Source organism: Schistocerca nitens, chromosome 1 (assembly GCF_023898315.1).
Source record: "Schistocerca nitens isolate TAMUIC-IGC-003100 chromosome 1, iqSchNite1.1, whole genome shotgun sequence".
Taxonomy (NCBI): Eukaryota; Metazoa; Arthropoda; class Insecta; order Orthoptera; family Acrididae; genus Schistocerca; species Schistocerca nitens.
The window spans coordinates 16213296-16239057 of NC_064614.1; the positions used below are offsets into that span (position 1 = coordinate 16213296).

The following is a 25762-nucleotide window of genomic DNA, read 5'->3' on the forward strand; positions in this document are numbered from 1 at the left end:
CTAGCTGGAGCGTTCTTCCCAGTGATGCATCCTCCTAAGTGGAGCGTTTGTTGTGCCTAAAGCCATCAGTTTTGTGGGTTGATCTGGATTTGTCACACAGGTGATTCATTTTTTTCACACTATATGTATCTTATTAACCTGAGTGCCGACGCCAACCTTGACCTACGAGTGAGTTAATGTACTACCTGTCTTTGCAGACCTTGTGGCGTCGAATTTCGTCTGACTTTCTCACTGTGCAAATATTTGTCAAACGCAAGAGGCTGCGCTCATAATTGTAGAAAGAAATCATCCGCAGTATATGTACATAATACGTGTTTCTAACCATGTGACACATCTTTAGCGAGCGTCGATGCAGGCCCACTTAGGGCCGCACTCGTAGCTACAGGTGGTCACCGCTCCGCAGTGGAGACTCCGACGCGCGGTCGGAACAGCAACACTTAGCGCATCAGCGCTGCCCGCCCATTATCTTATCCGCCTGGCCGACCCTAGGCGAGACCGCGCAGAGTATCGCATTGCGTGCTCGACTGAAGACCACGCCGAGATGCACTTGACAGAACACCGGTTTGCCCCGCTCTCCGAGGCGCGAAGGTTAGCCGCCGCCAGAATGGTGCAGGCTAAAAATAGCGGGGGCCCAGGGCACCGCTTGCGGTCTCCGCCCGGGCCCGCGCCGGCTAGAAAGCGTAACCGCAGCGTGCCACTCCAGCCCCGGCAGGAGCAGAGGTTCCGGGCAATTACTGTCAACGGCTAGTATAATTGCTGTTATAAAAACCGACACCACACGTGTGCTCTACAAAAAGTGATTATTTTCGAAACCGTTGTGGTGAACATACGCTTAACAGGATGATTCGGGATAGCTCGTGTCAAGTTATAATGAAGCTCGTATCTTTTGTTCGAAACCGGAAGCGATATTTGTTTTTATGTAGCAACAGCATAGAATTATCTTCGTTGACAAATATTGCCTTCTTCGAAAGAGTTTATGTGGTCTAGCGGTAGGTTTTCAAGGAAGGAAAAAAATAATAATAACAATAATAATAATAATAATAATGACAAAAATTTACCTTCTATGCCTGTGTTTTGTAGTGCTGGACTGAAACCTAGCTAGTGTTATATGATACCGATAGTATGTAGTTAACAGTGATACGCTTCGGGCTCGGAGCGGCAGAGTCCACTTGAAAACTTGGTATGTTTGGGGTTCGCTAGTTGCGCGTAGAAATCACAGGTCCGTACTTAGCGGCGGTGAGTCACGGGCTGACTTTCTAGCTGCAGCCTGCGATGCGTGACAAGGCAACAAACCCGTGTCACTGAACTGCCGCCCACTGCTTTTTAGATTTCCCTACGCTTGCTCCACGTCCTGGCAAAAATACTTTCTTAAGTAATGACGCTAGTGGGACAAAGGGGAATTTTTTTACGGTCTGGTCACTGTGGCTGTAGCAGCTCCATTCCAATACAACGTAGGGTTGTGGGAGCCCGCTATAGAAACGCTGAGAACCAAACTGTTTTCGAAAGCTCTGGTCGATTAGTGTGAAATTACCCAGTGACTTGTTATCGGTTAGCGGGTTCGCTCTTTTTCCGAATACTATGCTGCAATATGCAAAAGATAGTGTGATCTCTAGCAGTGGCTAGCTGCGAAGACGTGTCTCAAACTGATATATTTAGAGTGAAAATTAATTTCGTGTTTTAATATTGGCTTCATAGCCTCGTGGCTTCAGGGAAAGACGACTACACTCTTTTGGGACAAATCGGGTAATGCACTGCAGCGCAAAATTTACAGAACTATGATGCCTCAGCAGTAGCAAAGTTTCGAGATTGTACATTAGGAATGACATCATTGAAAACATATGAATGACACCTAAATATTTGATCAAATAACACCGCCCATCGACAAACGTTTATGTTGTAAGTGTACAAACTTAAGGAAAATATGTGACGCGAGTATTTTATAAACAGAGTAAATTTCGCCTTCCGATATTACTGGAAGAGGTCATTGATCGAAAGAGTTTGTGTTTCTCTTTCCGTAAGCATTAATGTCCTACCGGCTACTTATCGGAAAAATATTGTTACCTTCAACCCCACGTCAAATTCGTCAATATTGCTGTCAGGGACACTTGGTCTATTGCTGCTATTCTTTTCCCGCACTTCCATTTTATCCAAAAACCGTATAATTTGTGCACTTCGTCGTACGTATTTCAGAATCATTTTCAGATGTACCGACTGTGGACATCTGTCGCGTCTGTTCATAACATTCACCTGTCAGAACATCCCACTACAATAGCTGTAGATGAATGGTTCGTTTAAGTAGATGGGCACTGTGTGTGGGAGTAAAAACCGAGCTCAGTATTACCACTATACGTCACAAGTAAGAAACATGTTTTCTTGAAGGTGCACATTGTAAAAAGAAAAAATTTAAAATGTCAAGCAAACCTAAAGTTGTTCAGCCCAGGGGTTTCCTGTACCGAATTTCTAAAATCAAATTGTATGACTGCATCTTATTTTGGTAGAGTAACGGAGTAATGTTCTTTTTTATTCTGTCAGCAGAAAGATGATGTCTTCACAAGGCATTAGCTTAATAAAATGCTACAGAATTACTTCAAAGTTGTCTATTAATCTTTCGTGGACTTTTTGTCTCTCCAAACGATTTTATTCAGTCAGTATTTAGAAAAACTCGCGTTATCATTCTCCTCACTTCTTCCAACAAAACAGAAACTAAGACTTGTTTCCGCATGTATCACATTTTTGTCCCTATATCTACATCAAAATGCTGCAGATCACTACAGTAACGTCAGGTGTTACTGTTTAGTGTGCCTCATGACACTGCTAAACAAAATTAACGTGTGTTTCGTCGAATACCTGCCAATTCATAACCTTCTGTCAGTCACATTCCCCCTGGATTCAAACACGTCCGGGAGTATTCTGGGTATGAGCTCGACATTTGCTGGTTTGTATTCCGACCCGATATGCTGCCCACGTATTTGAATAGTATTTTAGTACAGTTCGTACAACCGTTTCGTAAGCGACCCCTTTCAAAGAAGTAGTGTTGTTTCCCAGTCTCCTACACGAGATTGGAAACTCGGTGCTGTCTTTACGAATGACTGAGTCTGTGACATTGATCACCTCCATAACGTCAGGGATAACGAGTCCAGCTGACGTCACCGATAACAGGTGTGCCTCATTAATAGTGTTGTGAAAACAACAATTAGTTTACTTTGAAGTGGTATTTTGCTAGTCCGTGTCTGGTATAATTTACGGCTTTGATCAAAAATCTCTTCTCAGCCACTTTGAACTTATTACATGACCGGTTATATGAGACTGATGCCGTATTTTCAATTGCATCGTAAACCACTTACCTCGTAACTAAAATAGATATTTACCTCTAAGAAAAGCGTGTACAGAGATGTTCTGAATATATTACATAGTTGCTCGACAGTGCCGATTTCTGCTACAAAATAACTGGTTTATGAACCATTTCAAACTGTGACACTGAGAGCTCAAAACCAGTCATATAATGAATAGCTCAAATGGCTATTTTGTCAAAAATCAACATTTTTGCAGAATATAGAGCAGCAACCAGACTAAATTTAGTTTCATTCCATGTCACTTTTTTTATAAAATACAAACTAAAAATACGTCTGTACGAATTTCGAATTTTCAAAATTCATCCTCAGACAGCTTTACGTGCTTCTGCCTTCAAAACACATGAGTCGAAATCAGCTGCTCTACACCTCACACGTAGTTTCTGCATTAGGATACACAAAAATGAACGATCTTAAAAGAGGGACAATGTTGGCAGAAATAGAGCTTGGGTTACAAATATCGTGTTACAGTGTAACTTACGTGGTACGTCAACAGAAATATTTGCAGTCAATGTATTTCCCCAGTGAGTAACGTCTCATAGTACTAAGTGGCTGTGGAAAGATTTTTAGTCAAATTTCTATAGCGAAGTCAATGATTTTATACTCTATAAAGCATCGAGTAAAAATTTCTGAACATTAAGAGCTAGGTGCCAACGTTCAGTGGAGGCTAATTTAACTGGACATAGCCACAGTCCTTATCGAATACTTCTTGCACATAGATAACAGCGACGTATATAAAACAATCGCACATTAGAGGTAAGACAATGAGCCAAATCCTTAATTTATATACACACGGTAAGTCTAAATCAGAAAAGTATTGCAATGACCTCTTGCTGTTGTGCATAATAAATCAAGAACAGCTGTTATTTTTCTTGTGCTATTCGGTTACAAAACAAACAAAAAAGACGGACAATTTAACGAGACATTGAAGAACCTCGAGATCGGTATGTTTATTCTCCCACAGACGCCTAACATGACATATCTAAATCCTGATTGATAGGAGCCAGTGCTAGATTGTTCAAATGTGTGTGAAATCTTATGGGATTTAACTGCTAAGGTCATCAGTCCCTAAGCTTACACACTACTTAACCTAAATTATCCTAAGGACAAACACACACACCCATGCCCGAAGGAGGACTCGAACCTCCGCCGGGACCAGCAGCGCTAGAAATACATGCAGTAAAAACTCAGAGAAATGGTATGACAACTTGTGAGCCACACGATGCCGACAATGACGGAGTGTACAGTTTCATGTGTTGCCAAGTTGGAGCTCTTAGCGGAAATAGCGACCGACAGCTCCTACTACTGCAACGTGTCCACATCTTCTTTCTAGGTACTCTTTCCTCCTGGTTTATATAGGCCCATTGGATCACAATAAAGTTCATCCACATTTCTCGATTTTATGTTTAGTTCCATTGCCATTTGTTGTCGCTGGAACTTGGGGGAAATTATTTTTTACTTGCGGCTCAGTGAGTGCCACTATAAAAAAAATTATTTTTTCTCGTGTACGTCACCTCGTATATTTCGAATGAGACTGGTGACTTTGCAACAGTTCCCATTTTATTAGTGACGACTGCATCACATTTACAGTTATTCTGTGGCTTTAGGATTTCTGCACCGCGCCTTTGGCGAGCTGAGAGAATAACGTAGCGGCGAGGCGATGGCTATCAGCCGGGAGCTGTTCTTTCATTCCGCGGAGCGCCGGGCTGCTGTAAACAAGCGCTTATTATGACGGCGGAGCCTCCGCGGTATGCAAAGCGGCGGCCGGCGATGCCCGTCACGGCCGCGCCGGCGCTGGCAGAGCCTGCGGACAATGGCCGGCCGCCCGCTGGCTGCTCCGGCTGCCGGGCTCCCCGCTCTGTGCGCCTACCTGCCGCGGCTCAGGGCAGAGCGGGGGCGAGGCCGTCCGAACGCCGACACCCCGCAACGTGTTGACGCACGTGGCGCTGGTCCCACCTGCTGCGTCTGCCACTCCCTGTTTGACTCGAAGGAGAAGACTTTAACAACGGCCTCTGCTAAGTTTCACCAGTGTGGCATTGGAACGGTTCTTTCCTTATGGTCCTACCAGTTTCCACTTTACGTAGCTCGTTATTCGTCTGAGTGTGTAGCTGCTCCCAACCGTTGCCATGTGGTTTTGGGGCTCTGCGTAAGATGCGGGGAAAATACAGGAGGCGGTAGCAGATTCCGCGGTTTACATTGACAACCGCATGTGTTGCCAACGTAGACAACACTATGCTTGTTCCCGGTCCTTACCTCGGAACTGTGACGAAGTCTACTGAAAAAGCACAAGCACACAGAACAAATTTTATATGATTTACGAACATCTACATCTATGTCTGCATGATTACTCCTATTAAGTGCCTGGGAGAGGGTTCATCGAACCACCTTAACGCTACTTCTATAGCGTTCCACTCTCGAATATGGCGCGGGAAAAACGAACTCTTAAACATTACCGTGCGAGCTCTGACTTCTCTTATTTTATCACTTCTCCCTAAGTAGGTGGGCGCCAACAAAATATTTACGCACTCTGAGGACAAATTTTGCGATCAAACTTTAATGAGAAGGTCCTCCCACAACTAAAAACGCCTCTGTTTTAATGACTGCCACCATAATTCTTGTGCGGTAGCGTTCTCGCTTCCCGCGCCCGGGTTCCCGGGTTCGATTCCCGGCGGGGTCAGGGATTTCCTCTGCCTCGTGATGACTGGGTGTTGTGTGATGTCCTTAGGTTAGTTAGGTTTAAGTAGTTCTAAGTTCTAGGGGACTGATGACCATAGATGTTAAGTCCCATAGTGCTCAGAGCCTAATTCTTGTATCATATCCGTGGCACTATTTCTCTCTCCAATTTCGCGATAATACAAAACGAGCTGCCCTTCTTTGAATTTTTTCGATATCATCCGTCAATTCTGTCTAATGCGGCGGATCTCACAACGCACAGCAGTACTCCAGAAGACGGCGGACAAGAGTATTAAGCAGTCTCTTTAGTAGACCTGTTAAATTTTCTAAGCATTCTGCCAATAAATCGCAGACTTTGGTTGGCTGTCCCTATAACATTAGCTATGTGATCATTCTAATTTAAGTTACTCGTCATTGTAATCCCTAAGCATTTAGTTGAATTTACAGCCTTTAAATTTGTATGATTTTCTTGTAACTGAAATTTATCGGTTTCTTTTTAGTGCTCAGGTGGATGACTTGACACTTTTCATGATTTAGATTCAGTTGCCACATTTTGCACCAGACAGAATCTTGTCTAATTCGTTTTGCAGTTCATTTTGATTACCTGATGACTTAACATGTTGGTCAGCATCATCTGCAAACAATATAAGAGGACTGCTCAGATTGTCTCCTAAATCGTTTTTGTAGATCAAGAACAACAGAGGGCCTGTAACACTTCCTTGGCGAACGCCAGATGTTACTTCTGTTTTACTCGATAACTTTCTCTCAGTTATTACGAACTGTGACCTTTTTGACTGGAAATGACGAATCCAGTCACACAACTGAGACCATACTCCATAAGCACACAATTTAACTACAGTGGCTTGTGACGACTAGTGTCAAAAGCCTTCTGGAAATCTAAAAATGTGTAATCAATTTGACGTCCACTGTCGATAGCACTCATTACTTCGTGAGAATAAAGAGCTAGTTGCGCTTCACAAGAACGATAATTCTGTAATCCGTGGTGCCTATTTGCCAATCGTTTTCTTCGAGGTGATTCATGAAGCTTGAGCACATTATATGTTCCAAAATCCTACTGCAAGTCGACGAAAAAATATGGGTCTGTAATTCAGCGGATTATTCCTATTTCCTTTCTTAGGTATTGGTGTGACTGGTGCAGCTTTCCAGTCTTTGGGTACGGATCATTCTAGAAGCGAGCTGTTGTATAACCGACATATACGATATTGTAATGGCCGGCCGGTGTGGCCGTGCGGTTCTAGACGCTTCAGTCTGGAACCGCGTGACCGCTACGGTCGCAGGATCGAATGCTGCCTCGGGCATGGATGTGTGTGATGTCCTTAGGTTAGTTAGGTTTAAGTAGTTCTAAGTTCTAGGGGACTGATGACCACAGATGTTAAGTCCCATAGTGCTCAGAGCCGTTTGAACCATTTTTGATATTGTAATGTGGTAACGGAGTCCCCATTCTGTTAAAGAAATAAAACAGTGCTCAGTAGATCATCATTTCAAGCATCGCACTAGCGCGAGACCTACGGTAGCGAAAGAGAACAAGACAATGGTCAAAACGGCAGTTATTTGTACAAAGCCGGTCAGAGTAAAAATAAAAATTAACTTACGAGGATTTACAAAATCAGTGTTCTAGTAGTTTCGTTGCGAATAAACCGTGTTATAGCTAAACAGTGATCGTCGCCTTGTGTAATGAGACGTACAGCAAACACGAGTGTTTGTTTCAGTTGAGAGTCACTCTCTGCTGCTATGACTCCATTTTTGCATCCAGTTCCACTCGTAGCAGATCATCAACTACGGAAAACATTTATCACCTCCGCATTTGTGTATCACTCCAACCATTACCGTATAAAAACATAGTAAGCCTTGTAGAATAACTTATCAAAAACGTCACAGACCATCTGTAACTTTTTTCGAAAGTTATTCGTCAACGCTTAGATCTTTTTTCATTTCTTGCTTGTAATGATACACTAATGCTAAATCATAAAAAAAATTATTCGTTTCTCATGACGGTCCGTTAATGGTGCTGTTGCCGAAATGAAGGTGACTTGTCGTAGCCGCAGGTGGTGCGACTTCATATGATTTTAAACAAATGTTTACAGCCCGTGCAGCATCACCTACTGAAAAGTTCCTTTAATTTCGTTGGTCCACAAAATCAGGCAATCGATGCCCTTCAGAATGATCTATCATTCAGCCCTTTTCACGTAACAGACCGTACTCGTTACCCGTGGATTCGCAGATACGCATTACCATCGTTTTCATGGGGCTACTCAGTGTCATATCCACACCGACTGTCCAGCATATCTTCACGATGGCAGTTCGATTCATTTGCCAACGCAACCCTGTGCATAGGGCTTGAAATGCGATTCGACTCAAATCTTCCTTCCCAAGACTCGGGATACGTTGCCAGTCCATCGCGAGCGAACCGCGACGTCCATCTGTTTCTCCGTAGGGCTACCTGTGTTCCCTCTGAACTGCGTCGATGTGTTCTAACTAGCTCCCTGTGGTTTACCATCTTCAAAAGATGCAGATGAAGTATCTTTCTTTAATTTTTTAAGTTCTTCCTCTAACGTGATCTTGCAAGTCTACTCTCTGTGCGCGACAAAGGGTTCGCGACACCACCTTATTTTAGACACACTCCTGTTTCATTCACGAGTCGTTCGCGGAGAAGCGGTCGTTGTGTCCATCGTGGCCTTCCTGTGTATGCCGAGACAGGAATATGCATTTTGGGTCGTCACCGGGGACAGTTTTTCGGAATCTCCGTGTTAGATTATAGCTTTCGCCTGGTTTTCCAACGCTTCCGTATCGCTTTCGGCCTTGCAGAGGAAACTGACCAGCTCCGCTCGGTACATCCCTCTTTGTTGTGGCCTCCGCTGGCGAGTGTCGGGACGGCCCGGCTGACAGCAACAGGTGTGAGGCGCGGCGTGGCCGTCTCGGGTGTTTGGTGTCGGGTGACTGGGGGGCAGCGGGCAGCGCCGGGTCCCTGCTTGACCACGCCACTGAAGGAGGACACGCTCTCCGGCCTCCTAAACGCCGTGCATGTCTGAACAACGTCCAACTCACCTGCACACCTTCTTCTAATTCTGATGTCCAGGCCCCACGATTACACTTACTCACGGGTTTCATTGACAGCAGACTCAACTTGGTCGGCAGGACGTATAACCGTTACCAAGTTAACAAGAAAAATGTGAGTTAGCAGCAGCAATATTTTCAGAAGTGCAGCCGGGTTTTCGGAGCAAGTTTTATGCATAATGTGTCAACCACTGACCTCTTCCTCTACGTCTCATATAAATGCGTTCTTCGCCTGGTCTCCAACCTGTCTGAGCAAAAATCGGCATCCCGTCTCGACACCGACAAACGCACCTTCCAGCAATCACGCCGTTCAAAAGCCTTAAATCGCGAGCGGTTCCCCATTGTCCACGTAAAACCGTCATTTCGGGCTCAGTCCCTCCATTACCGACTGGACGTTAACCGCGTTCCGTTTCCCTGTGCCTCTTCCTTAATTTTCTGCTAATTTCGGTTTTAACTGTCATCCAGCATTCCAAGGATTTACCTTTCTCTCCTCCCTGCAATCTTTTCTTCGGCGACTCTTCCTTACACACAACTTAATTCACAATACATATCCCAACACTAATGCTTCCCCCAGTCTCATGTTTTCCTTCCCCTTTTTTTCTGAGAAGTGTTGCTTCATTATTTATTTGATTAATCCATTTCACTTTAAGCATCTTTTTCCACAACCTCATTCCAGAAGTATCAAAAAGTATGTTTTCTCTTTCATTTTGACTGTCTACGATTAACTTTCATATAATACTACACTTTGGATAAAATAATAAAATGCTATTTTATCTGATAACTTCTCAATAATAAATAAGCTGTGATGGTTCAAATGGTTCAAATGGCTCTGAGCACTATGGAAATTAACATCTGACGTCATCAGTCCCCTAGAACTTAGAACTACTTAAACCTAACCAACCTAACGACATCACACACATCCATGCCCGAGGCAGGATTCGAGCGTGCGACCGTAGCGGTCCAGACTGAAGTGCCTAGAACCGCTCGGCCACACCGGCCGGCTAAGCAATGATGAACACTGTCGTAATTATTTATGTGAAGCGAGAAGGTTGAAGTAATGGTGAATATCTACATTACAGTGTCGTTATGCTGACAGATCTTTTTCTGTGAATCTTGCAATCATTCAACAACACTGCATCCGACACACAATATTTCTTTCCCATCGTGTTCAGAATCGTAGCAGTTATGCCTCTTTTAGTGATATGCGCTTGAAGGCCCGAAGGGCGAAAACGAAGCCGTTGAACTCTCCGGGCGGTCGGTGTTCTTCCAGTGAGAGGTCCAGAAATGGTTTAGATACTTGTCATTTAGACTTTAATTGGTTTCAGTGCTAATTAATTGCCTTTTAACCGCATTGTGGCTTTAGCACCTCACAAAAAAACATATCTTGAGAAATGTTTTTTACTAAAACTACCAGTAGAAATATGTAAACATGTGAGGTGTGTACACGATAAATTTAGTTGGCTAAACATTGGTTTCTTTGGAGGAAAAGGAAAATTTCATCCAGATTATAACACAGCGATTAAGAGAAAGTATAACTGAATTCTTTTCTTTTAATGTTCTGTCTTGCTCTTCCTTAAAAGTCGATTTTTGTTCAAGAGTAACATTACAAATCTGACGGAACTTTAATTCATCTTCATAGTCGTCAGTGACATATTCTTCTACCTTTCATATTGTTACTGCTAGTACAGTGTTTTGACAAGTAGGTAAAGTGCCTATTGCTTGCCTGATATCTTCTGGCATACCTCTTAGCTGTCCATTTCAATGATTTGAATAGTACATGGCACCAGTGAATAACTCCGTACAGTCCTTTTCTTTTCCACGGCATCCTCTGCTGCCGCTCTCAGCAAATTTCTGTGTTTGTGTTCCCTCTGAATGTAAGCTAGCAGAATTCCGTTTACAACAGAAAACCTAATTCCACCTCGTAAGTGTCTGTAATGTACTGCCATAATTTTTGTTGATTTTGTTCACCTGTAGCTCGAGCCTCATCCATCCCCAAAGTGTTGGCTCTAGCCTACTTTGTAGTGAATCTGAATCGCGAACAGAATAAAATTCTGGTTTGCGTGACACACTGGAATATTCTATTGCGTAACGAGTCGCGGCGGTCTTAATTCCCCGAGCCGCGCTTCTGCCGCTCGCGTCCGGCTTTGTGATTCAGGACTGGTTAACGAAGCTAATTACTCGGCCTCTCCTTTTCCCCGGCCCGTGTTGTTAGTGACGTTGGCAGGGCCTCCTTAATGAAGGCTCCCCGTCTCCCCGGCAGCCGGTTTGCACGTAACGCCGCCCGCGCTGGTCCGGGACAATTACGCCTACTGCCCCAGTAGCTCGCCTTCCCTGCGCCGCTGTTTAAGTAGTCTGCAGGCGTACGGAAGAACCCGCAGCCGCGCACAGACGTCTTCGTGGGGTCGCGTTCCCCATAACACGGGCCAGACCAGAAGGCTCTGCAATCCTAACACACGGTACAATGTTTCAGTACGTAACGTCGTTGCAAACTCAGTAATGAAATCTCTCTTTCACTACATTGCATGGGCTCCGGAACCGGTATTCTTAAGCCGATTTCTCAGTCCCCCTTTTGGTTACCGATTCTGGAAATTCATTTCTGGCCTCCAGCTCTCACAATCCGATTTCGGTCAGTATTTGCGCCGTGATTAAGTTGTCGGGTTCTTAAAATGTTGGTCACTGTGAGCGAAGCGATTTATGTGGAGTAAAGAAGAAGTAGCACTGAATTGACGAGTAAGTTACTAATTTCCTTCGTTGGTGAGAAACGAATTTTTTTCTTTGTGTTACGGATCGGGATACATGAATTCTAATATATTTACTGAATTAGCAAATTCGAACCGCTTGGCAACAACCTATATTCTGAGTAGCCGGCTAAATGCTAAACTACTATACCCACTCTCGCATTCATTGGAAAAAACTCCCCACACCATCAATAGCTGTTGACAAAATAATGCCCGCATCTCGTGGTCGTGCGGTAGCGTTCTCACTTCCCACGCCCGGGTTCCCGGGTTCGATTCCCGGCGGGGTTAGGGATTTTCTCTGCCTCGTGATGGCTGGGTGTTGTGTGATGTCCTTAGGTTAGTTAGGTTTAAGTAGTTCTAAGTTCTAGGGGACTGATGACCATAGATGTTAAGTCCCATAGTGCTCAGAGCCATTTGAACCATTTTGAACAAAATAATCGCTAATTCTATGTGTAGGGTTAAGAAAGTGTCTTTTCTCCTTTTTTCGTCATCAAGTTTTCTAGACATTCCAAATTGTAAATTGCTATACGCTGTCTCGCTTTTAGTTGAAAAAGGCTCCCCACACAATGATTAGCTGTTGATAAAATAATCACCAGTTTCTTTCGCAGGAGTAGGAAAGTGTTTTTTCTCTTTATTAAGTTTTCTAGACACTCCAAGTTTCCAGAACTTTAGCGTATAATAATGTTCCACCAGTTATCGGTTAATACTTTTTCAATAACTTGAATGATCTAGGTGAGTGTACTAAAACAGCTGCGCACGCATTAATTGGCGTCGTTAAGATTATTGTAAACATCTTTCCTTTAAGATTCTTATCCAAGTTCCCCATTCTCTTCCCTAGGAGTTCACTGACATCCGTATGGAATTCATACTCTCTCTTTATCAAACAAAACAGATTACGGTAGTTCTTATAACTTCACTTTATCGTGTTAACGAAATAGTTGCAGCTGATTTACAAACACCGTTCGCGCAAAACAAGGTATTCACGGGAAACCACTCTTCGATCGAACTATCAAAATCAGTTCTGGCCTCACATGTCAACTGGACAGCAAGTACCGTTTTCCGAATTTCACATTCGGCCCATTGCAATTTGCGTTGCATATAAACGTGGTGATCGTAGCTCACAATTTCGTGCAACAATAACACATTAACAGTTAAAAATAACGATCGATTAGGTTTGCAAGATGGCGCAGTGTCTGAATGCCATCACACCAAGTTCCACGTACAGTTAATCTTCCACTGATCAAAAGACACACACAGATATTTTGCAGTAATAGTACAATAAAAATTTACACCTGCACAAAATCACATTTCAAATCAGACAATATGATTAATCACAATAACTTCTCCTCCTGAATATTTCTGTAGTTAGCATTTTTCATTAAAAATAGAATTTCTGATACAAAGGAAAATCATAACAGTAATAATTTTTTTAAAAAAATTATGGTTTTACGAGTTATACTATTACAAATCGACAGTGTAAATATCCGGAACATACAGAATAATTTGTTTCGTGCATTTTACCCATGTGGATCTGTCTTCAAACTATAGTTAGTCGTTAGATTAACTAGAGTTTCGGAATTATTCCACCTCGGTGGAGGTTAGTAAAATACCAAATGTAATATCAACGATAGCCGGTACTTCGATGAGGCAATATAATAACACAAAATGGAACTCTATTTAATCATAAATATCAGTATCAGAATTTAACAGCTAATTCGATACGAGATGAGACTCTCAGTCCAAAACACATTATATGATAGATGCACAACACCAGTTGCGCGTTCAACATGTCAGGAAGGTCGCAGTTCGTAGTAATAGACGGCAAATCATCGAGTAAAACTGAAGTGATATCAGGCGTTCCCCAGGGAATCGTCTTGGGACCTCTGCTGTTCCTGATCTATATAAATGACCTGGGTGACAATCTGAGCAGTTCTCTTAGGTTGTTCGCAGATGATGCTGTAATTTACCGTCTAGTAAGGTCATCCGAAGACCAGTATCAGTTGCAAAGCGATTTAGAAAAGATTGCTGTATAGTGTGGCAGGTGGCAGTTGACGCTAAATAACGAAAAGTGTGAGGTGATCCACATGAGTTCCAAAAGAAATCCGTTGGAATTCGATTACTCGATAAATAGTACAATTCTCAAGGCTGTCAATTCAACTAACTACCTGGGTGTTAAAATTACGAACAACTTCAGTTGGAAAGACCACATAGATGATATTATGGGGAAGGCGAGCCAAAGATTGCGTTTCATTGGCAGGACACTTAGAAGATGCAACAAGTCCACTAAAGAGACAGCTTACACAACACTCGTTCGTCCTCTGTTAGAATACTGCTGCGCGGTGTGGGATCCTTACCAGGTGGGATTGACGGAGGACATCGAAAGGGTGCAAAAAAGGGGAGCTCGTCTTGTATTATCACGTAGTAGGGGAGAGAGTGTGGCAGATATGATACGCGAATTGGGATGGAAGTCATTACAGCAAAGACGTTTTTCGTCGCGGCGAGATCTATTTACGAAATTTCAGTCACCAACTTTCTCTTCCGAATGCGAAAATATTTTGTTGAGCCCAACCTACATAGGTAGGAATGATCATCAAAATTAAATAAGAGAAATCAGAGCTCGAACAGGAAGGTTTAGGTGTTCGTTTTCCCCGCGCGCTGTTCGGGAGTGGAATGGTAGAGAGATAGTATGATTGTGGTTGGATGAACCCTCCGCCAAGCACTTAAATGTGAATTGCATAGTAGTCATGTAGATGTAGATGTAGATGGACACAGAAGTGCGCACGCATTATCTAGCTTTCTGCACACCAACCACCGATTCGTATCGAGAACTTAAACACGAGAAATATTATTTTCTGGAAAGTTGCCGCTTAGAAGTAGGCGTCAATGTTTTGTAAATAACATTTGTTCTAAACATGCTAACCTGTGTTTACCTTATTGAGTAATAGATTAACAAATTCAGATTGAATTAATGTAACTTTAATGGAATTTTCACCTCTGGCAAAGCTTCGCGCATTCGGCAAATGCTAAACTATATGACGGTTCTGATTCGGCGGTAACTGTTAGTCAACTTGTAAATGATCAGATAAAGTGGTCCCCACGTTCGATAAAGACAAGATATTTTACCTTCGGCAGATCCACTCATGTTACGGCGCTGCGGTGCTCCGTTGGGCTGGAGCGCTGATGGCCTTTTTCTTATCAGAATAACTGATTTTCTTTCCTTTTCACTTTCCGTCAGTAGCACTGAATTTTCCGGCAGACATTCCTCTCCAAGTGCTTCTTAACCTGACAGATGCTCAGCCAGAATTCGAGAGCACTGTTGTACAGTACAGCAGTGTTTTCTTTCTTCAGTTTTACTGTTCCACACTTCCCACAGCTTGTATTATAGTATTCCACACGTGTTGAAAATTAAATTTGAGCGACGGGATGCACGTGCACCCTGCTTCTGATACGAGTGTCCTTTGTTTCAAGAACGTTGGCAGCTGACTAGCATCTTACAATACGATCGACATGAAAGGGTGATTTACTTAGGAACATGGGTAAATATTTTTTTCCACTTTATCGCCAAATTTATTCGCATTAAACATACACTGAAGACAGTGCCTGAAGCAAAATATAATTCATTTTTTGCTCAGTTTGCCCAAACACCTTTCGGTGATGTAACATCATCTTCAGTGGGTTTCGTTTTATTCTATTGTAAAACACAAGTACATTTTACCAGTAATATAGGTTACACACCGTCTTTTGCAACTGTAATAAAAGTCTTTTTTAGGCCATTCGCTTTTCACTTTGTTTCAAGACAGGAATTGTAAATGGATCTACGCAACACGGAAACGAAAATATATTCAGTGTCAGTGAAGTGCAGGGTACTAAAAGTTGAACACCCGTTCTAGAAGGCCTCAGGAAGCAAAATAAATCTGACCGCTGGAGATACTTTAAAATAAAACGAAACGCGTTTCTTTTAAATAAGACTTTCATTACGATCGCAGAAGACGATACAGATATTACTTGTATAATTGCGACTAGGAAAAAAGAGGCATTCAAACAAAACAAAAGCAACACGCGTAAGTAAAGTTGTATGACAAAACATTTAAGCTCCTATCATGTTCATTCTCAAAGATGCTTCAAGAACTTATTCACAGCCTTTTCGTCGGGATGTTTTACAAAACGGCTTTGCCGTCTCCTGATTTCACGTTAATCTCTGGGCCTGGAAAGGTCAATCGCCGCTTCGAGCGAGAGGCCCTCCTGTGTTTGATTAAAAACCACGTTTTTTGCAGATCCTCCATGGAAGTCTTACATTCTGACTCGTTCACCACTGGCGGTAATGTTATGGAAATTCATACGAATAACAACAAACCTCTCACTGAAACTTTATGTCGGCGATGCCAGTTTGGTTTTGAAAAAATACGGTCTCCTTTATTTTGAAGAAAATATCATGTAGTAAACCGGGCTATCGGTGTAATAACAAACTCCGCCTGGAAGAAAAATACACAGGAAATACGACGAACGGAGAGGCCAAAGGAGGAAAAAATTGCCTAGGTGGATAGAAGGCAGTTACTGTTTGTTTGTTACATTATGTCATAGGTTTTGTGGTAACAGACGTGCAATAATTTGTAGAAAATTTCAGTAGACAAATGCTGTGAAAATCGGCAGCGCTCGGGGATTCGAAGCCTGCAGCTGGAATCATGAACGGGAAGTGTCCAGTTATTTCAGTGACTCATACCCTCCGGAGGTCTTTTAGCAATCGGGTGAGTCATGCTAGACACAGGAGGGCATTGCAGGCACATCAGGGAAATACGCATTCCCACAACAGACATTCAAAGAAAGCGCTAAAAATCGCGTGTAAAGATACAGACATCAGAAATTTCCAAGAAGTAGCTTTCTGAGAGGAATCTATCAACAGTCTCCAGCCCACTGTTATTCGCTTCCGTTCCCACTTTGGAGATAAAATTAGGATAACAAAAAGTTGGCACGCCTGCTTATAAGCCTTTATTTTCTCCGCGGTTCGGCATTGGATATGCAAAAAAATAATAATTTCTGTAGTTTTTAGCGCAGCAACGGTAATTCAGTCGTGTTCACTGAGTATGAAGTCTCAGAGAGTATTGTAAAATTCTTCAGAACCAGGAAATATGTGGCCGTTTTTATTTGACTATGTCTCCAGAGCATCCCCTTTTCTCCTCGTCGCCAAGATAGACAGGACGTTCACTGTATAGGATTTTCCACATCAGTCGTCCGTTTCATGTTTCCTTTAAACTTGTTGATCAGGAAAACAGAGACATTTGTTTTTAGTGTGTACAATCAACTTTTATCCACAGCCTTGGAAGCACTTTCAAATGGCTGTCAACTTTTTGCGATTGGAGGGATACTGTCTTAAGCAGTTGTTGGTTTAATAAATTGTCCTTGTTTTAAAATACGATTTTATACTGAACATAGGATTAAAATGAACTCGAGCTCAGTTACAGATCAGACGCTGAAATTATTTCTGGTCACTTTATCTGAAAGCTTCGCAGATGACGAAGATTACACAAGTCTCCCACAAGTGATGTAACATAGTGAAATTCTGTCACTTGAAAATGAAGAGAATCAAAATGTTTCGAACGCACTGACTGAAGTAATTCAACAATTGATTTACTCGTATTAAAGTCCATTATAAAATTTTCATTTTGGTTTTCAAACTGTTAAATTACAATTTCGTTAGGAAATCCTCAATATTAGACACAGTTGCAACACGAATCACTTCATAAAACTTAACACATCAAGCCGTACTGGTCCTGCTATGAAATTAATATACAGAACATTGCTTCAGTCAGAATTTTCATTTGTAAAGTCTTGGCTATAATAACCAACAAACACAAATAAATTTAATGTAATCATATCATATTATAAAAACGTATTTTCGAATGTATAGTAACAGTCAATAGAAATTGAAATTTAAATAAGTTTACGATGCACCTGAAACATCATGGCCCCTTTCTTTTATATCTTTAGGGAGTGATTGAGGTTAGCGAGCTATCGATGAATCTACTGGTGTCAGTTTCCGCATGTATTTCATAATCACGCTATGAACTTTACATATTCCATATCTATAAATGAGATTATTGCTTTATTACACTTAGCGCAGTTGTTTCTGTACGGAGTAAAATATGATCCGTACTTCGCCAAACGTCAGTGCTTGCAGCGTTATAGAGCAGGTAAGGCCAGAAGTGGCTTACTAATAGCTGCTTGGGAGCTTCGGTTGGTAACCGTTGTCAGCGTAAGGGGAAGACTCGGGTTCGAGTACCACTCTGGCAAATTGTCTCAGTCTACCTCGACGATTTGTAAGCACAATGAATTTCGCCGGGATGTTCTGCCTCTAGAAAGGTCGAACACTTTACAGACTACCGTAGTACCTGTGAGCAAACGCACTCGGGCAGGTTTTATCGTGTTCATAATTTATAGTCTGCAGTTGTATCAAAAATATTCCTTGTGGTGGTTTTCCTCTCATCATCATATGCGCTTAACTCTTGCAGTACTCCTGATAATTAGTTTCATGTAAATTCATTATTAATTCTTATATAAAATTTGTGAGGTTTTCTTAAAACTTAGTATCTTCGTTTCCACAGATTTTCTTTGAATGGACTTATTTCTTTCCGTCATCTACATTCTGAAATTTAAAAAAAGGTAAAGACACCAGAGGTGTCGCCATCAGAGAAAATACTACAGAATTAATGTTGTGAATTAGTTTTGGACCACTATATTGAGAGAACTAAACAACATTTGATTTGCTAACAATTGTTTCTCTTGTCCTATAATATACCCCTAAACGAAAAATAAATAATTTTTCTCTCTTTTCAGTTCTTCTACGGGTTTGATACGTAGTCTAACTATTCACTTAAAGCATTCCTTTCGTTCCTAGTGAACTTTGTGCTAAGAATTCGTTTATTTCTTTATCTAAAATTTTAGTACAAATTCGAATTAGCTATTGTCGAATGCCAGACTAGTAATATCCTATGAAATTACATTAGATAAAGCTACTTTTTAATGTTTCTTCTCTTTTGTCTTTCAAATAAACAGTAATAAGGATGGTTTGTAATAAGCTTCTAAGTGAGGTATAAATTTTTGCCAATACCGGTAGGAGCAGAATATTCGTACTGCAATTTGTTCCTAGAACATCCAATGAAATGTGATTCTTCACCTAAATACGTTCTCAGTTGTTCCACGACATTTCATGCGAGCTGCTGGATGTCAACAACGAGCTACCGCGATATTTCAGTGCAGAATCTTCTGACCATTTTCAGGTGTGTAACACCAAAAGTCCACTGAACTCACCCCCATTTGAAACCCCGTCAGCGCCCGCGTTGTTAGAGTATACAACGGAAGATGATGAGAAGACTCTGCTTCCAAATATTGTGGAGCAAGTTATCAACATCCGGCAGTTCTCCCGAAATTTGATGGAACAATTGAAATTTCACACATTTTTAGTTGTCATCTTCCTTAAAAAAATTTCTGTTGTTTCGAATCTTTGAAAATCATCTGCAACATTCGTTCTGACCGTCTTCGGACTGCTCAAAATACGCCACTGATTCATACTGAAGTGGCTTCTACAGTAATTTATTGATTTATTTATATATTGTTATTATTATTGTTTTTCATTAGTCCTCTGACTGGCTTGATGACGGCACCAACGATTTCGCTTCCCTCCCGTAATTTTGCAGAGTAGCACCTACATCTAACATTTTCACTAATTTTCTGTAGGCCTATATATTCCGATCTCAGAATTCCCCTACACTTGCGCTCTACATTTCTCTCTGGGTCGGGCGCTGCACTTTATCGGCAATCAGGCAAATATTCCGATCACGAGCTTGCACCACAGATCTTACATTTCCTTTTACTGTTGCCTCTAGTACCCTGAAAGTTATTTCTTGTAAGTATCTACCACGCTGTCCCTTCCTCCAGTCAGTGTTTTCAACATATTTCTTTCCTCTTCGTACTGCAGAAAACGTCCTCTTCACTTAGCGTTTCACTGAAATTTGGGCACCCTTTTGTAACACCACATCTCAGTCCCTCCGGTGCTTTTCTTTTGCCATTTTCCCGCAATCCATACTCCACTTCCGTTAAGTGCTGTGCTCCAGACGTATATTCTGACAGATGACTTTCTAAATTAAGACTGTTTGAAAATAATAAACTTGTCTTGGTGAGGCATGCTCTGCTTCCCTGTGGTGCTCCTCTTATCCCCTGCTGGCTTCTTTCATCACGCTTTACACATACGAGCAGTCTTCCAGCAACGAACTGCTTCGTGTAAGAAGACGAATTCATGAACAGCCCAGCAGTAGGCCACCGTTCCACCACGTGCTGACTGCGACGTTCCCACCAGGTATCGAGTCGACGTTAATGGCCACCCCCTTAACGCCGCTTCCCCCATAACCTGCGTGGCCCCAGTAATTGCGGAGTACAAAGCGGCGAGTGGCGAGTGCGGCCCCCGCCCCTGCCCCCCTGCCCCCCTGCCCCCGGCACGGGGCAGCGGAGCGCGTCCGCCCCCGACTTCCGGCGCCCCCGCCACCCTCTTCCGCTGGCGCTGCTGCTGCCCTCAGTGGGGACACTCAACAAGTCTCCCGCTATGCATGCCGCGCCTCAGCGACCGCGCACAACAAATGACGCGACCCTCACCCCCCTCCCTTATCTCGCCTTTGTTTCCCTCTGTGGTTATCCGCCCTCGGTGAAACTCGTGCTCGAGCTGTCCAACCGCCTGATCTCTGCCCCGTTTAGTCCTCGGCGCGACGGCTTTGATTACGGTACTGGAAAGGAGACGTAACGTGTTGCGCACAGAAGAAAAGTTTTCTCCGTGTGGAGCAGCGTCACGATGTTACGGAGAAGTTTCTCCGCTAGTAATCAGTTGTTATTCCATCTCTCTCTCTCTCTCTCTCTCTCTCTCTCTCTCTCTCTCTTCTCAGCGATCACAGGCCCTGTAGACCACGCGCTGCATCAATGATCTGCTTCCATCGCCTTCTATCTCTCGCAGCCTCTCTCCACCCTGCGGAAATTCCTAATGCTGCGATTTCCTTCTCTATGTCATCTTTCCACCTTGTACGAGGTCGGCCCAATCGTCTTGTTGCCTGGAGAGTTCCTTCAAATTATTTCTTGGTGATTCTGTTGTTTTCCATTCTGGCCACATGTCCAGCCCATTGTAGTCTCCTACTTTTTAATTTCTGGATGATAGTGTGTTGCTTCATTAACTGATAAATTTAATTGTTCTTTAGAATTCTCCATACGCCATTCTTCAACACAGGTCCCCAGATTTTTCTCCTTACTTTTCTTTCAAAAACATTCAGTTTTTCTCTTTCATTCTTTGTAAGCGTCCAGCTTTCTGAACCGTACAGTACTATGGGGAAGATAATAGTGTTGTATATCTTCATCTTTGTGGTGATTGACAAAGCTTTACTTTTGAGTGGGCTGATTAGTGAGTGCAGACATCTTGACCCTGAGGCTATTCTTTCGTTTATATCCATTGTTATGATATTTTTAATGTTGAAACGTGATCCAAGGTATTTAAACTGGAGAACTTTTCTGAATTTAGAATGTTGTTCAATTTCGAAGTAAGGATTTGGGTTTATCACTCGACCTATTTCCATATATTCGGTTTACTCCATCGGTTATTCCATCTTTTATTAAAATTTGTTAAACACGTTTTTCAGAGACTGCTTCTGGTCCATCAGTTCTTCACTAACTTGCTTACATTATTTTAATATTGTACATGTTTCGAGGTATGACCCAACCATAACGGAAAACGACAATATAACGATTTTCCCCGTGAATACCACACACATGTTACGTACCAGTCATCTGTGTTATAGACTGCGCCGCACTACATTGAGAGCGACGTGTATTCGCGTTAAAAGTTTTTATGCTACTATTTTGCCTGATGATGTTTCATTTCGAAACGTGTTGTAACACAAAATAATTTAAGCAATCTGACAAAGAATTTTCTGAGAGACTGCACTGTCTGAAAAACGTGTATACAAATTCTCCACCACGAGACCATGAGAAGACCAGTACAACCGTGGCGTTAGCTTTCGTTTTACCCCTCTAGTGACAGTTACTTTATAATATGGCCTGACCCAACGCCCACAAATTATGTCAGATACCATTTCCGTGGCAGCCTACGCAATTATATACTTCTAATAAATAGACGGGATGCCTATTAATGTTCGATTTCACTGTTAGTGATAAAGCACTTGGAAAAGTAACATTTAAGATATATAAAAGAAGCTATCCATGTTGTTGTTGTTGTGGTCTTCAGTCCAGAGTGGTTTGTTGCAGCTCTCCATACTACTCTGTCCCGTGCAAGCTTCTTCATCTCCAAGTACCAACTGCAACCTACATCCTTCTGAATCTGCTTCGTGTTTTCATCTCTTGCTCTCCCTCTACGATTTTTACCCTCCACGCTGCCCTCCAATACTAAATTGGTGAGCCCTTGATGCCTCAGCTGTCCATAGCCAACTAAAACTGAATGACGACACAAAACTAGCTATCTGATGCCAGGCAGAGTTTCATTGGGAAAATGCTAAAGAAATATAATTCATTTTCCGATAAAATTCTTCTGGGTGTTCGACTATATAATTCAGCCTTCGTCAGGATAAAATGTAATCCATCCAAGAGATAAATTAATTACAAAACACTCAATCGACTGGTTTTTGAGCTCCGTTCGTCCGCCTGCTATATTTAGCAGGTAGGGTGGAAAAAGAGAAGATCCAAAGAAACGTTTAGTAAGTGTTTTACTTCGATCGTCGTCAAAGTCCAGTGGCAGGCAATACAAGACATGTGTTGTGCGTCACGAGGAGGCTTGAAGTTAAAATAGCGACAGCATTCTTTCCAAGAGGAGTCAGGCAACACATTACATCCTCGCCCACACATCTCCCGAAACAGTCACGACAGTTTGAACATTTGCGCCACTGCCAAGCGCGCTTGGATTAGAACATTCTTACAGTAGCTGCACATCCGAACTAAAAACCACAAACTGCTCCTACGATCAGTATAACAGGTTTGTATAAGAGTCCACACCCGCCGAAATATGTTAACCTATAATGTGCGCGGAGAAGTGACCACTCTGTTCACTCGAATGTGAGCACATCTAGACACATGTTTCACTTGTCATGCGCGCCGGTGTACCAACGATTCGCGGCTTTTGTTGTTGACGTGGGCTTAGTTTAAGAATCTTCTAATCCATGGCCACTTGACAACGGCGCAAATGCCGAAATAGATCGCTAGTGCAGAAAAAAATGTTTATTTTAAATGAACAGTATTTCCAGAAATGATTTTTTTCTTCATCATCACTTTTTGTATTGGTTATCAGCTCTCCATCTGTATCATTTACAAGCTAACTCCTTCATTTCGGCACAGTTATATATTCCCGCATTATTCGTGGGTTGTTTTAAAAATGCCGATCAGATCTTCCTTGCACTTATTTCCTTAGATTGACTTTTGTAGAAAATTTACGACAAAATATTTGTGGCTTCGTCTTCGTTCGATTGTTTTCGTCAATGCTCTTTCGTCAGCAGTTCTTTGAAAGACTTCCTGCTTGGTTATTCTTTTCGTCCATTTAATCTTTTAGCTCATTCCTCCAGTGCCACACCTAAAAGTCTTGAAGAGTTTTCCTTTCCCTTCTGCTCCTGGTCCATGTTTGATACCCGTAGTGTGATACAGCTCAAATTCAATTTTCAACCACTTTTTCCTCCCTTAACCGAGCGAGCTGGCGGACTGGTTAGGACACTGGAGTCGTATTTAGGAGGACGATACTTCAGATCCATGTGCGGCCATCCATATTTCCGTTCTTCGAGATTTCCTTAAATCGCTCGAGACAAATGCCGGGATGGTTCTTTTGAAAAGGGCACGGCCGATTTCCTTCCCCATCCTTCCGTATTCCGAGGAAGCGTTCCGCCTCTAACGGCAGCGTCTTCCTTCCTTTTGAGTAAGGCATTTTCTTTTTATTCAAAAACATTTCGTTTGGACTCCATTTTTTATTTTATACCTTCCGCGTTTGTTCCATATTCAGTTATTTTGCTACTTAACTACTTTTCTGGACCTGATAACTTATCTCCTTTAATTTGAATTTTTAGTGCTCTGATTCCTTGGATCAACGAAGTATTTATGTTCTTTTGTGTTAATTTTCATTTTGTCGTCATCTCTTAAGTACTGAATGCATATCTTCTAAGTTCGTTTGGATGTTATTTTTATCTGGAGCTGTGAAAGCTATGCCATCCACAAACCTAAGCATCTGCATACTTTACCCATTTATTCTAGTACGTGTACAGCATTCTCTGCACTCATTTACTCTCTATTCTATATAGATGTTGACAGGAACGGGGATAAATTTCTTTCACATCTAACGCCTTTAGGAGTTCTTTCTTCTTCCCCTGTATCGTTTATTTTTACTATCGCTGTTTCTATTTTTTACATTTGCCTAGCTATTTACGGAATCCGCCGAAACTGCGGTGCCCGAATGCTGAGCTGGTTCCCCGGTTGCTCCGCTGGCTCTCCACCCCCGCTCGCCCTCCATGACACGGCGCGCTATCAGCCGCCAGCTGTCGCCAGTTGCAGTGCGGCGTCCTGTGCTGGCGCGCCACCTGGCGGCAGATAGCGCTATCGCAAGGCCGCGGCCTTTTACGCAGACAGCGCCGCCGAAAGCCTTCCGCTCGCCGCGCGCACCTGGGCCTAGCATCGCTTTTCCATTTCCACCGCCGCCGCCATCCTTGTTCCTCGTTTTACGACGGCCCGCAAGGCGTGCACCCAGTCACCGGGCGCGCCTCACTCCACTCCGCACGTTTCCTTTCTCTCTCCCGAACTCCTCTTACTACTGTAAGAAGATTACTGTTCGTCGTCACAACCTTTCCTTGCAGCTTCTTCCTCCGATTCATCTTCCACGTGAAGCATCCTTTGCTCATAATTTATCATTGCTTTTTCTCTCGTATAAAACACTATTCGCTACATTTATTCCAGCTACGTCCTTTCTGTTACCAACTTCGCCATATTTCTTTCATTATTTCCCAGTACATGTGGTTTCCCCCTTCAGTTAGCTTCCTTTTCTGTTCTCCGTTTTTTTCTTCAGATAAACTAAGAAATCTTACAATCTACCCTAAAGTAGGCTACACTTCACAATATTTCTGGTGCGTCTTGCTGGTTTTCGGTTGAACTCATAAAAGAATTTTGTTTTATTCATTTGAGCATTAATGTTAGCCGACAAAGATATCACATGATTCTGAATATTACCAGACATGGTCAGAGAATGTGTTGACAGCTTACACGGCACTTTGCAAGTTAAATGATTTACACAAATAATAATAATAACAGAAATAGTCATCAACACAGGTACCACAGTAATGTCAGTGTTAGCAGCATTTTGTCAAAACCGTTTCTCAGATAATAACATTACTGTAGAGTAGAAGTAATGATACATTAACAGAAGTTCTTGGCGGCGCTACAGAAATAATCAGATCAGGAGGAGAACTGCTCTGGGGAATAGCGAGAAACTGTAATGTTAGGAGATGTTACACAAGAAGGAAACAGAAATAGATACGAACTAATAGAGTTGGGAGAGCGTTGATGATGTGGAGATTCATTCCTTTACGGCGGTGGTTGTCAACTGCGGCCCCCGGGCTGCATGCGGCGCCGATCAAGGAGACCTTCCCGAGCGGCCCGCGGTTGTCAGCCGTATTTTATAATACACTCATGGAAATTGAAATAAGAACACCGTGAATTCATTGTCCCAGGAAGGGGAAACTTTATTGACACATTCCTGGGGTCAGATACATCACATTCACACTGACAGAACCACAGGCACATAGACACAGGCAACAGAGCATGCACAATGTCGGCACTAGTACAGTGTATATCCACCTTTCGCAGCAATGCAGGCTGCTATTCTCCCATGGAGACGATCGTAGAGATGCTGGATGT

The 25762-nt window shown here is 42.6% G+C and overlaps 1 protein-coding gene across 1 annotated transcript in view; it reads left to right on the top strand.

Annotated features, from left to right (window-relative positions):
* LOC126240604 (paired box protein Pax-5) overlaps window positions 1-25762 on the top strand; it is a 790874-nt gene that overhangs the window by 268 nt on the left and 764844 nt on the right.